Below are 14,319 nucleotides of genomic sequence, written 5' to 3'. Positions count from 1 at the left end.
TCCGGAGCCATGGCTTAACCCTGAAAAGCTACTTGGCGAGCTATCGGATTATAAGTGAAGTAATTTGATTTTGCTTTCATTTAGATATCAATTCTTCATGTTATTTGACGTTATCTCCAAAGCCATGGCTTAACCCCAAAAAGCTACTTGGCAAGCTATCGGATTATAAGTAAAGTAAATTGATCTTGCTTTTGTTAGTCTGCAATTTTTGGTTTGTTTGAGTGCAATAGTTTATATTTTATTTTTGTAATTAGATGGGTAGTAGAGACAGTGATTTCATGATCAGTATTTCATCTTTTGTTTGATTTAAGTAGCTGCATATTACATTCCTGCTCAAGTATTAATTTTATCAATAGCATGTTTTGAGATCTTTTGAAGTGCTAAGTTTTGGAAGTTACCATAAGGGACATAAACCTTGTCTTGAAATCTACATCCATACTTGACCTTTAAAAGTATTCTTAAGACCTTAGAATAGGATTTATATTGGCATTAAATACTTTAGGAAACCAACAAGAACAAAACCCCAAAAACAACATAAACTATAAAACAATGAAGTAAGAAAAAAGTTAACTATGCACATATGGTGCACCACACTTCATCAGTTTACGATACCCGGATTGATAATTTATGTAGAGAAATTTAAGACGTTAAAATGACTAGACAACTGCTACCAAACCACGCTTTCAAATACTGAACATAGTTGTATTGTACACTTTCCCCATCTAATTAGTTTAGTGAGTCCAGACAAGTAAACTCATCGATATTTTTGTACTTTAAGAGTCTGAAAAGGACCGCTAAAAGAGCGACTCTATGCCCTATCTAATTAGTTTAATGAGTCTAGACATGCAAAATCGTCGACCTTTTCATGTTTTAAGAGTTTGAAAAGGATCGTAAAAAGAGCGACTCTATTTCACATATGTGTAATTTAATGAGTCCAGATGAGATAACTCGGTGGTCTTTTCATATTTAGAGTCTGAAAAGATCATAAATAATGACTCCATGGTGATCCCTTTGTCATAGTTGCTAACTGGGTGCAACAAAGGTTTAATAGTATACCCGAATCAGTTATTTTTCTGTGAGTTAATTTGCTGAGTCCAGATAAAGAGAAACCTATTCTCAATAGATGTTGACCTCATTTTTTTACTAGTACAAGGAGATGAACTAAACTCGATATTCGTCGTGAATTTTTAATGAGTCACGCGATGACAAACTCAATGCCTTCATCAAATTTTAACGAGTCAAATGAAGAAAACTCAAAGTATATTTTTTAATTTAGTGAGCAAGGAAAAAGTGGTAAAAGAACTTCTCATTCCTTCTTCATAGATTTAACGAGCCCGAAGAAGGGAAAAACTCAGGGATTTTTCGATTTAAAAGTGAGAAATGGTCCCAAAAAAGCAAGTGCTCTTGTTGTTGCCATAGATTGTTAACGAGCCCGATGACAAAAACTCAGTATTTTTCAGTTTAACAGGCGAGAAAAGTACCTAAAAGAATGCTTGGATCATCTTCATAAGTTTTTGACGAGCCTGAAGAAAAAACTCAGGATTTTTTCAGTTTTATGAGCAAGAAAAAGTGCCTAAAAAGAATGCTCAAGTGATCTTTTTCAGTTTAATGAGCTAGAAAAAGAGTGAAAAAGAGTTGCTCAGACCATCATCGTATGTGTTTAATGAGCCCAATGATGAAAAATTCGAGGATTTTTCAGTTTCAGAGCGAGAAAACATCCCATAAAAGAAAGTGCTCATAGCTTCTTTGTAGTAGTTTAACGAGCCGAAAGAAGGAGACTCAAGGTTTTTCAAATTAACGAGTAAGAAAAATACCATAAAAAGAATGTTCGCTCTTCTTCGTGGTAGTTTAACGATCTCGAACAAGGAGACTCAAGGTTTTTTCAGATTAACGAGCAAGAAAAATACCAGAAAAAGAATGCTTGGTCTTCTTCAAGGATTTAACGAGCCCGAAGAAGGAGACTCGAGGATTTTTCGGATTAACGAGCAAGAAAAATTACCATAAAAAGAATGTTTGATACTTCTTAATCTCATGCTTGACCATATAAGGGTCTATGCCATGCATTTACTCATAAGACCAAGGGAAAACATCACAGAATTCCTTAAAAGGGTAATTGAAACTTGCAATTTCCTCAGGATTGCAATCGGCTCCAACCTGTATATTTTCCACGATGCCTATCTTGATAGAAATATCGATGAGCAATGTCTTTGAAAGATTACCCATGTTTCCTTCCGAGTCCAAAGTTTGGATAGTTGTATAAGGTGAGGAAACGATTTCAGGTGCATTAGATGACTGAATTTGAAGAGGCATCATGTCCGAATCAGATATCGAAACATGATGGTCCGAGTCCTCCCAAGGTTGCTCTTCTAAACTCATGATCTCTCTAATATCTTCGTCCGTATGTAGGACTTGATTGAGGGGATCGAAAGAAGGAGTAGTTATGGGAGGGGCAGTGGTAATATTGGCCATGACCAAAGTGACTAGAGACTCAGATGCAGATTGAATGGCCTCGTAGGCCAATTCAGCTAGTGATAATGAATTTTTTTCTCTGTAAGTGTCATTGTCTGAAGGAGCCGTGAGGATCCAAGGATCAGTCAGTTCATGAGGAATGGATGAAACCATAGATACCATCTGTGGAACTGCGGGCGGTGAAAGAGGGAAACAACCCATAAGGAAAGAGCCCTTCAATAGACCAATACCGATACTGATGTAAGAGTCAGGTACACCACCCAATAAGGGTATAAAGCCGCTAGGTACCAGGTTGTAATCTGGGGTGCAAAAGGACAGTTGGTCCACTATGACTATCTTTCCATCTAAGGGAAATAGGATGACACAGAAGACCAAATACACAATGGAATTCATGGCATAAGTCCAATTATGGCCCAAAAACAAATAATAATCGAGTTTATGGTCTGTGACTTCGATATCCACCGTTATCATTTTCCCACTCAAGGTGATGGGGTAGCTAGCTAGGTAACCTTTTGGGATGAAAGTGTGGTCGTCTAAAGCTTTAAGGGAATTCGATAGCAAGGATAGGGTTGGAGAACCCAAAGCAAGCCAACATGAAGCTGACATTATGCAGGTTGAAGCACTTTCGTCAATGACAGTTCTATGTATACCTTTACCTTTAGAAAAGATTTGCACCTGAAATGCAAGATGGTGAGAAAGGGGAGGTTTACACTTTTCCATGTTGAAAATTGCAAGCATGGAACTCTAAGGGTCAATAACACCAATGGCCAAAAGCAGAGCTTTCCTTTGTGCTAGAGATGATTGTAATACTTCAAGCGCTGACATAGCCGACGTGCTTGCGCCAAGTCTTCTACAATGCTTTAGTTTTGGGTGGCACGTGTAGATGTATTGTGTGTTGTGTGTCGAAGTGCCCCTTTAGGGGGGTGAATCACAAGGTTAGCAACCGGCCTTTGGATATGAAGATTGTTAGGCGGTGGTGGGTTTTGACTTGAGGAGGGTTCCTCTGCATGAGCGACTCGAGCTCTATAAGATTTGGCTCTGGTTTTTAGATCTACAATTTCAAAGGTGTAAACGATAGATTGTCCTTCACCAACTGAATGATGTTGTGAACACCATTTCCCCCTTGTGGGGGTTGAGGTTGGTTTGCAATAAGGTGTTGTCATTGCTGAGTGGGGAAAGGATTATTCAAGACAGCAGGGGTCCTACTAGTATCCTTTTTAGCAATGAAAGTTTTACACTGCTCAAGGCACGGGCAGCGATAGGTCATGTGGTCTTCAACACAAATTTTGCAAGGGAATTTGGCGGTTTTATCCTTTCCATCGTCAGGAGGTGACTTCCCCTCAAAAGGAGCGGTGTTTTTCCTATTCTTCTTATTCTTACCATCGGGTTTTTGTGTAGACTACACAAAGTTGATCACGGTGGTAGGAAGAGTAGTCAATTTGGTAGAGGGGTCCATTAAAATCTAGGAAATGTGACCGTTGAGTTGTTTTATGGTAGCCCCAGAGGTTGTGCTGATAATCCCATCAGCATGCGCTCCGAGTTGCTGAGTAGTGAGAGAATTGGAGTTGCGAGGGGCATTGGGAATTATGTCGTATAGAGTGCCAGACTATGAATATATCAGATCTAAGTGTTAGGCACAATGAATGGATTGGTATTTTGTGACCGCACCACCTAAGGCAACATCCTTAGCGATTTGGGGGAGTAGAGACTTGCAGAACCAATTCGCTAAGAGATAGTCTCGAAGGGGAGCTTTAAATAATCTCTGCCTACATCTGCATTCATGTATACGATTAGAAATGTGGGTGGCGGTATCCTGACGTAATGAAGTGAGGAGTTTCGTCCTAGTTTCATAGTGGATGGGTAGCTGGAAGTGTTTTAATAATTCCATCACTAGAGCACCAAAGGTATTGACTGACGCACGTGGTAACTCAATGTACCACTTGGCTGCGTTGCTAGTAAGGGTGCAGGGAAAAAGATGTAACTGGATACTATCATCCACCATGGAGTTAGAAACACACCATAGATGATAGGTGGTGATGTGTGTACCCAAATCCTCCCCTTGTTTCCCTTCGAACTCAAGGATGTCTGGCAGTATTTTATGTGGGATTGGTAGCCAGAGTAAGTTATGATAGATGGGATCATTTGTAGGTTTGTACAAGTCAGGGATATCAAGCGTTGCTAAGAAAGGAAGAGTGTTTGATGCCCCCAAATCCAACCAAGGCGATGACATATGACTTGAGGATCCTTGTGGTCCTCCCATCGTGTTGTTCCTAATATTATACTCAAGTTGCATTGTATAGTAGGTGCCTTGGGGTGTGGTATTGTAATGTGGATTTCCATATGTATTGTTCGGTTGGGGGATAGAAGTGCCCCCAGGATAAGCAGTGCCCCCTTGACTCATTTGAGGTTGTGAGTAGGGTGCCCCCATCAATTGATTGGGACCTCCTTGAGGGTTCCCGCTCGCCATAGAACTAACCATAAGTCCTTGACTAGCATAAGGAGTGTTCATGTCAATCAGTGACTAACCATGCATGCCTGAAAACAGAGGGGGAACTGTTACGTTCCCGGTTGGTATATCCATATTGGGATTTCTCCCATGTTAAGTTATGGTATGTTCTATGCTTATAACAGTTTACTTCTTTTTCTTATTATATTCCACAGATTAGCAATCACATGTACATAAAGTAAAGTGCAGATAGAACATTAAACGATCGATAGAAAACAAGACAAGAAAAGAGACACAAGATGTGGCGGCTAGCCAGGGACAAACCCCACAATGTGTGGGGAAGCCCTTTGATCAAATCTTCTTTTATCTTCAATAATTTATTAGAGAGAAATAGTACAACAAATCTGATCCATATTAGCAGTAGCAAACCCTAGATCAGCAGCATCAACATTAGCGGCTTCATCATCAAACTAGGGCAGATGATATCTCACAAACCGACCATCAGATTGGATTGATTCCACCACCAAAATTTGTAGCTTCCAGAGGAGGTTCAGATGACCTACAACACAGTTTAGATGAGGAGATCTTCTAGTCCATGCAGGTAAATCTTTACTTCTGCAGTTGCAGCTTTAGTTTTGGCAGTTTCCGGCTTCAAACTAGGGCAGTCGATATCTTGCAAACCATTTGTCGGATTGACTTCATTCCACCACCAAAAGTTGAAGATTTCAGAAGAGGTTTAGATGAACCTATAGTGCAGTTCATATGAGGATATCATCTAGTCCGCGGAGGTCAAACTTTACTTCTGCAGTTCCAGTTTCAGTTTTGGCAGCTTCCGGATTCAAACTAGGGCAGTCGATATCTTGCAAACTGTCCGTCGAATTGACTTGATTCCACCACCAAAAGTTGTAGCTTTCAGAGGAGGTTCAAATGAACCTACAACATAGTTTAGATGAGGAGATCTTCTAGTCCACGCAGGTCAATATTTACTTTTGCAGTTGCAGCTTCAATTTCAGCAGCTTCTGGCTTCACATGTGTGAGGGAGATACCCTTTTCTGCGCAATAGAGAAGAGACTCTTTTCTACGTAGTAGAGAGAGAGAGAGATGTGATGAGATGAGTGAGTCTAAATAAGGAAAATTCCTCCTATATTTATACACAATGTTGGTGTTTGAATAGATGCGACTGTTGGTCTTTTGAGCCTACATGAGTTGTTGGTCGGCTTGATAATAATTCCATAATCAAAATAAATTCATATCTCCATGAATACTTATCAGAATTGGATGATCTTTATATCAATCATACACCTCTCAACGATAGGAATCTAATAAAAATATTATCATCCATGAATAAGATGACCCACATGAAGTTTTGCCCTAGTTTCCAATTTTAACACTCCCTCTCAACTAGGGAGAACTTCATCTGCAATCTGTCTATCGGTCGTTACTATTCATCCATCAAATGCACTGCCCTATATAGCTTGACCCTTGCCCTACTCTGCTCTATTCTGCCTATTCTACTTTGTCTTGTTCTGCCTTATACTGATCTGTATTGTTCTGCTCTGCTCTTGCATTGTTTTGTTTTGCTCTGCTTTTGTCTAAATTATGAAGAAGAAGAAATGATCGAGGATGTATCATACTAACTCAAAGTCAATCTCAAAGTATGTACCACTGGTCCCAGACCAGTCTCAACCAACCTGAAGTCAGCGTCATAGTGATTACAACTCCACTGGTCCCAAACCAGTATCATCCTCCACTGACTCAGAGTCAGTCTTCGAGTGCGTACCACTGATCCTAGACCAGTCTCAATTGATGCAAAGTCAGCTTCATAGTAAGTACCACTCCTACCACTGGTCCTAGACCAGTATCGCAGTCTCAGAGAGTGTACCACTGGTCCAAAACTAGTCTCAACTGACCTAAAGTCAGCGTCATAGTATGTACCACTCTCACTGGTCCCAGACCAGTACTGCACTGACACGAAGTTAGTCTCAGAGTATGTACCACTAGTCCCAAACCAGTCTCAACCAACCCAAAGTCAGTTTCATAGTATGGTACAACTCCTACCACTGGTCCCAAACCAGTATCATTGATCCCAAATCAATGGAGGTCATCCTAGCGCAGGGAGTACAATAGATACAACGATGCGTCCATCGGTACTACTATGGTCCCTAACTTCATTTCCCTACTCATTGATCAGATGATAGGTACTCCCCATGAGTCCCAGACTGCATGGGTAGGATGCCTCGACAGGAGAACTAATCAATCCTATCCTTACAGGAGAACACATCAATCCTACTACAATCACCATGGAGAACACATCAATCCAAGCTGCCATGGAGAACACATCAATCCTGCTATAATCGCCATGGAGAACACATCAATCCAAGCCTCACAGGAGAACACATAAATCCTGCTACAATCGCCATGGAGAACAAATCAATCCAGGCCTCACAAGAGAACACATCAATCCTGCTACAATCGCCATGGAGAACACATCAATCCAGGCCTCACAGGAGAACTAATCATCCTGCTACAAAGGAGAGTGAATGATCTTGTTCAACAAGACAGCGAATCATCTTGTCCCACAAGAGAGCGAGTCATCTTGTCCCACAAGAGAGTGAATCATCTTGTTCTAGTGCACACCACCAGGGGAGGGTGAGTCACCCTGTGGTCGTATGTTGCTCCAGTAAGAACCACAAGCCCTCAGAGATCCCAGAGCTCAACGTATGCAACATGCAAGACCCTTGTACAAGGGTTTCTTGATGACTCCAAGTTGCTTGGGAAAATCACAGATTAGATCTTTCCTTGGGGCTTTGACAAGGTGTATAGACCTATACATCATCTTAATGCGATGGAGCCTCCTTGCTCATTGACTTACCAGATCCCATATGATGTCTATCTGCTGGAGCAATCGATGAATACACGATTCCTCAATAATTGAATCCCACCTTTGGTTATTATAGAGAATCATAATGGTATGTGTTCAAACAGCTCACTGAAGAGCTTTCCCAACCAGGCAGCTTCATACAAGATCATACTTGTAGATATGTATCTGGTCTCGGTGGTGCTTATGGAAACTGACTTTTGCTTCCTCTTCATCCATTATATCGAAGCAGAATCCAAAGAGAAACATCACTAAAAATGCTCCAGTGATCCTCCACACTACCTGCCTAATCAGCATTCGAATAATCATGCAGTTTCATATTTCCAGTAGTGTATCTCAATCCATGAGAGATTGTGTCCTGAAGACATCTCAGAAGATTCTTGGCACCAATCTAGTGAGGCTCAACCAAATATGAGCTCACAATGCTAACTGCAAAACATATGTTCGGACAGAGGTTCACTAAGAACATCAACGCGAATGAGTTTTTGAAACTCAGAGGCATTTCCAAAATCTGGTCCCACATCACTACCATATAACTTCTGAAATCTAAGATCCTTGGGGTAGTCACAGGCTTGCAGTCCATCATACCAAATCTTCTTAGAATCTTCACCACATATTTTCCTTGAGATAGGAAAATTTCCCTTGGCTTCTACCACACTTCAAGTCCTTGGTTCTTCATTTCAAATTCAGAAGCCAACTCCCTCTTACATTTGTGAATGAGAGGGTATGCACCTGTTAGAAAGAGGTCATCCACATACAACACCAGTATGAGAGGCTTGTCATCTTCAACCTTAAGGTAAAGGTTAGGATCAGCTTCACTCCTAATGAATCCCAGCTTCATCAAGTAGCTATCGATCCTCTCATACCATGCTCGAGGTGCTTGCTTTAGTCCATAGAGAGCCTTCTTCAACCTCCATACATGATATTTTCAATCATAAATCTCAAATCCTTCGGGTTGCTCCACATAGACCTCTTCTTTGATCAAATCATGCAAGAACGCGGTCTTGACATCCATTTGATGTAGGTTCCATCCTTGTGAAGCCACAAGGGCTATGATCAAGGGGATGGTCGTATATCTGGCAACAGGTGCAAATATCACATCATAGTCTATACCTTCCTTCTAGGAGAAATAGTGAGCAACAAAACGAGCCTTATACTATTCCATACTTCCATTTGCTGCAGCTTTATCTTGTAAAGCCATTTTGAAGTAACAATTTTCTTGTCCTGGGGTCTGGGACCTACTTCCCAGACATCATTCTCCATAATGGTCATAACATCCTTCCATAATTGATGCTTGACAGCATCTGAGAATGATGAAGACTCATTTTGTCTGATTGTGCTCATACTGGTCAGGCATCCCTGATACTTGTTGGGTTTCTTACTTTCACGAAAAGTTCCTCGGGGTGCAGCATGTCTTTCAGCGTCATCAAGTACCCCCCTAAGCCATGAAGGCCTCTTCCTGGAAGAGGAAGGCTCAGGTGGATAAATAGGATCCATCGGTTCTTCCACATTAGGCATTGTTACATCATCATAGAGATAGCTTCCACAATCGTACGGTGCCACACCATTCTGCTCAGGAGTATGTGGTGTAGTAGTCTCCCTCTTAATTCCAACCTCAAGTATGCCTAAGTGAACCAACTGTAATATATCAGAGGTCTTGCTTAGGCTTGAGGGGAATGGTCCCCTTTTGAGCTTTCCTTCGGCACATCCCGAACATACACCTTCTTTTTCTACTCAGAATTTGGGCATCCCTGTTACCATATGTCTTACATCGAGTAGATCTTTGTAATGAAGGTAGGAAAACCTCCAATGCCAAAGTTCAGACTAAAGAGATGTGTCATAAGACATGACACCTACCTGACTTTCATCAACCTGATAACATGAAACCCAAGAGTAAAGGCATCTTTAACATTAGTTTTCCATATACATACCTTGCCATCACTAAAGGTTACCTTGTAGCCTTTGTCTTCCATTACCGAGATGGACACCAAGTTCTTTTGGAGGTCAGGTGCATTTAATACATCCTGGAATTTCTAGCCTTCTTGAATGGTTGTCCTCTTCCTTGATTCCCAGCTCTCCTCTTACCTTTGTTGTTGAATTTGTCATTCCTTCGATTACCATGAGAGGGATTTTGATCATCGTCACAGTGAGAGTCCTTTCTATCAGGACATTCACTTACATAGTGACCTGCTTTATTGCAAATGTAACATGGTCCTTTTCTTCCACCCTTAGGTCTAGCCTTTCCTTTTGATTTAGTCCCGGGATTATTTCTTTTCTTAGCATGAGAAGAAAAGGCAGCAGGAGGACCTTTAGGCATGGGCATTTCTTGCTCTTCTACCCTTGTTTCTTCTTGAATGCATCTAGCCATTAATTCCTCGAAACCAAGAATTACATTATTGTTCAAAAGAGTAGTCCTGAACACGTACCATTTGGATGGTAATCCTCCAAGAGTTGTGAGTGCGATTTCTCTGTCAATAATAGTCTCCCCAATATATAGGAGATCGTTCTTGATCTCAGTGATTCTTAAGAAGTATGCTTGCATACTCTCATCTTTATCCTTCTTGATTTCCCTCAGTGTATTTCTAAGAAACAAAACTTGATTTACATCATTTACTTTAAATAAACTCACCAGTCTATTGTAGATTTCCTTGGAGGTGTCCAGTTCAGAGATGTAGGCCACCAAGTGCTTGTCAATAGATTCCCAGATGATCTTCTTCACTTTAACTTCTCTATTTTTCCATTTGTTCCTAGTAGCAACGGATGAATTTGATGGAGGCTCAACAATATTGCCTCTCACACGGTCCAGCACTCCTTGATCTTCTAGGGTTAGATCGATAGACATATTCCATCCGTGATAGTCAGATTTCTCACAGAGCTTGTCTTTGGCAGGAAAGAGTGTTGAGGACCCCAAAGTTCTTTTAGGATAGCCTTGCCAATCTTCTCTTCAATGATTGCTCTTTCTCTTGCTCGGGCTTTGTCTTCACCTCGGCTCTGATACCATGTTAAGTTATGGTATGTTCTATGCTTATAACATTTTACTTCTTTTTCTTATTATATTCCACAAATTAGCAATCACATGTACATAAAGTAAAGTACAAATAGAACATTAAACGATCGATAGAAAACAAGCCAAGACAAGAGACACAAGATGTGGCGGCTAGCCAGGGACAAACCCCACAATGTGTGGGGAAACCATTTGATCAAATCTTCTTTTATATTCAATAATTTAGTAGAGAGAAATAGTACAATAAATCTGATTCATATCAGCAGTAGCAAACCCTAGATTAGCAGCATCAAGATTAGTGGCTTCATCATCAAACTAGGGCAAACGATATCTCACAAACCGACCGTCAGATCGACTTGATTCCACCACCAAAAGTTGCAACTTTGATAGGAGGTTCAGATGAACCTACAGCGCAGTTCAGATGAGGTTATCTTCTAGTCCATGCAGGTCAATCTTTACTTATGCAGTTGTGTTAGAAAATTATATATTACGGAGCAATGGAACACATAAAATATTGCAGAAATATAAACACAGAAAACGCACAAAACAAGAGAGACACAGATATACGTGGTTCACCCAGTTTGGGCTACGTCCACCCCGAACAGCCAGTCCTTCCTTTTTATTATCCAGCAAAATGAAGAGACACAACCTACAGCAAATCCGCTGTAATATCCTCTGTTTTCTCTCACAGTCTCACCTCTCTATTTCTCACTCACAGAATACACATCTATCTCCCAGCCTCAAATACAATACCCTCATACAAAGAGAGGGGTTTCCTTCTAGGGCAAAAAACCCTAAACTAAACATAATTTCTACCGTCAGATCATCCGCCTAATGAACGGCCCAGATTGACTAGAAATTACTATACTTTTACAAGGCAATTTTACAGCTGTTTTTAGCCGCCCCCCCCTGGACCCCCCCTGCAGCGAATATTTTACGGGCGGCGTTGCTGCCCCCATTTCAAACTGGGGTCCTATGTGGCGATACCTTTGAATATAGAAGATAATCAGGCTCCACACCCAACAATCTCCCACTTGGAGACTGATTGTAGCAACTCCATCGTTGCTCCATTTGCTGGACAATGACTCCTCTTTGGACCTGGCTGTTTCTCATCTTCATCGTCATCCTTGAAGACCAACTGAAACTGAGCATATTCTCAGTTTCTCCCTGGTTACAACTTTTGTTAGCATATCTGCAGGATTCTAGCTAGTGTGTATCTTTTCCAGCTTCAACTCTCCATCTTCCAACACTGATCGTATGAAATGGTACTTGAGATGTATGTGTTTAGTCCTGGAATGAAATGTTGAGTTCTTTGCAAGATGAATGGCACTTTGGCTATCACTGTATAACGTGCCCATATCATGCTCCTTACCCAATTCACCCATAAACCTTTGTAACCAAATCATTTCTTTACTAGCCTCTGTAGCAGCAACATACTCTGCTTCTGTTGTTGAAAGTGCAACAACACTTTGGATTTTTGAAACCCAACTGACAGTTGTTCCTCCAACAATAAATACATATCCTGTAGTGCTCCTCCTGTTATCTCTGTCACCTACCATATCTGCATCAACATATCCTTGTAGGGAGATGTTTGAACCACCAAATCATAATGCTTGATTTGTGGTACCTTTCAAATATCTGAGAATCCATTTCACTGCCATCCAATGTTCCTTTCCTGGATTGTTCATGTACCTGCTTACAACTCCCACTGCATGTGCAATATTAGGCCTTGTGCAGACCATTGCATACATTAAGCTTCCAACTGCTGATGCATATGGAACTTTAGACATATAATCCATGTCTTCTTGGGTCTTTGGGCACATTTCCTTGCTAAGTTTGAAATGGCTAGCAAAAGGTGTACTAACTGGTTTTGCATTGTGCATGTTAAATCTTTTCAACACCTTTTGTATGTACTCATTCTGAGACAATGTTAATTTACGATTTTTCCTGTCTCTAGTTATTCTCATACCAAGGATTTGTTTCGCAGCTCCCAAATCCTTCATTGCAAATGAATTTGCCAATTTTCTTTTGAGCACATTTATTTCCTGCATGTTAGATCCTGCAACAAGCATGTCATCTACATACAGTAACAATATAATATAGCTGCCATCATTTTGCTTTTTCAAATAAACACAATGATCAGAGTGACATCTAGGATAACCTTGTTCACACATAAACTTGTCAAATTTTAGATACCACTGCCTTGGAGCCTGTTTTAAGCCATACAAGCTCTTCTTCAACCTGCACACTAGTTTCTCCTTCCCTTTCACCTCATATCCTTGTGGTTGCTGCATATATATCTCTTCCTCCAAATCCCCATGGAGAAAGGCTGTCTTTACATCTAACTGCTCAAGATGCAAATCTTCAGCTGCTACAAGACTTAAAATAGTTCTGATTGAAGTCATTTTAACAACAGGAGAAAATATTTCATCAAAATCAATACCTTTCTTCTGTGCAAACCCCTTCACCACAAGTCTAGCTTTATACCTCTATTTTCCTCCATCTTCTTCCTTCAGCCTGTAAACCCATTTATTCTTCAATGTAGTTTTTCCTACAGGCAACCTGACTAAATCCCAAGTCTGGTTATGCATTAAGGAGTCCATCTCTTCTTCCATGGCTACCTCCCACTTCTTCCTGCTTTCAACCTGCATTGCTTCTTCATAACATTCGGGTTCACCGGAATCAGTCAACAATAAATAATATAATGAAGGAGAGTATCGTTCAGGGGGTCTACCTATCCTGGTAGATCTTCTAACACCACTTTCAGGTGTTTGGGGTGCCTGTTGCTGTTGTGGTGGTTGTTGTTGTTGTGGTTGTTGATTATTATTATTTTTAGGCACCTTTACTTTTTCAGTGATTTCATCAAGAACTGCGTATTCCTTGTTTTCCTTTTCCTGTTTCTTTTCCTGCAACTGATTCTTATACAAGACCTTTTCATTGAATATTACATCTCTGCTCCTAATGATTTTGTGATTTTCTTAATCATATAAGCGATAACCAAAATCATTAACACCATATCCAATAAAGGTACATTTCTTTGACTTTGCCTCAAGCTTTGTTCTATTTTCTTTATCAATATGGACAAAGGCCTCAAAACCAAAAGGTTTTAAAATAGAGTAGTTTACCTTCTTACCTGTCCATGCTTCCTCTGGAACACCACCATCCAAGGAACTTGAAGGCCCTCTGTTTATTAGATAAACAGCAGTATCTACAGCATCTGCCCAAAACTGTAAAGGTAATCCTGCATGCAATCTCATGCACCTTGCACGCTCCATGATTGTTCTGTTCATCCTTTCTGACACACCATTTTCTTGTGGTGTTCTTGGAACTGTCTTCTCTCTGCAAATTCCATGCTCTGAACAGTACCTATCAAACTCTTTGCTGCAATATTCACCTCCATTGTCTGATCTAAGACACTTCAATTTCTTTCCTGTCTCAATCTCAACCAAAGCTTTCCATTTCTTGAAAGTATCAAATACATCAGATTTATTCTTAATACAATAAATCCAAGTTTTTCTAGTT

The sequence above is a fragment of the Pinus tabuliformis genome, chromosome 6 (genome assembly GCF_031772625.1).
Source record: "Pinus tabuliformis cultivar Carrire ecotype Pingquan chromosome 6, CPIR1, whole genome shotgun sequence".
Taxonomy (NCBI): Eukaryota; Viridiplantae; Streptophyta; class Pinopsida; order Pinales; family Pinaceae; genus Pinus; species Pinus tabuliformis.
The sequence above is the reverse complement of the archived record's forward strand: the minus strand, read 5'-3'. Positions refer to the sequence as shown.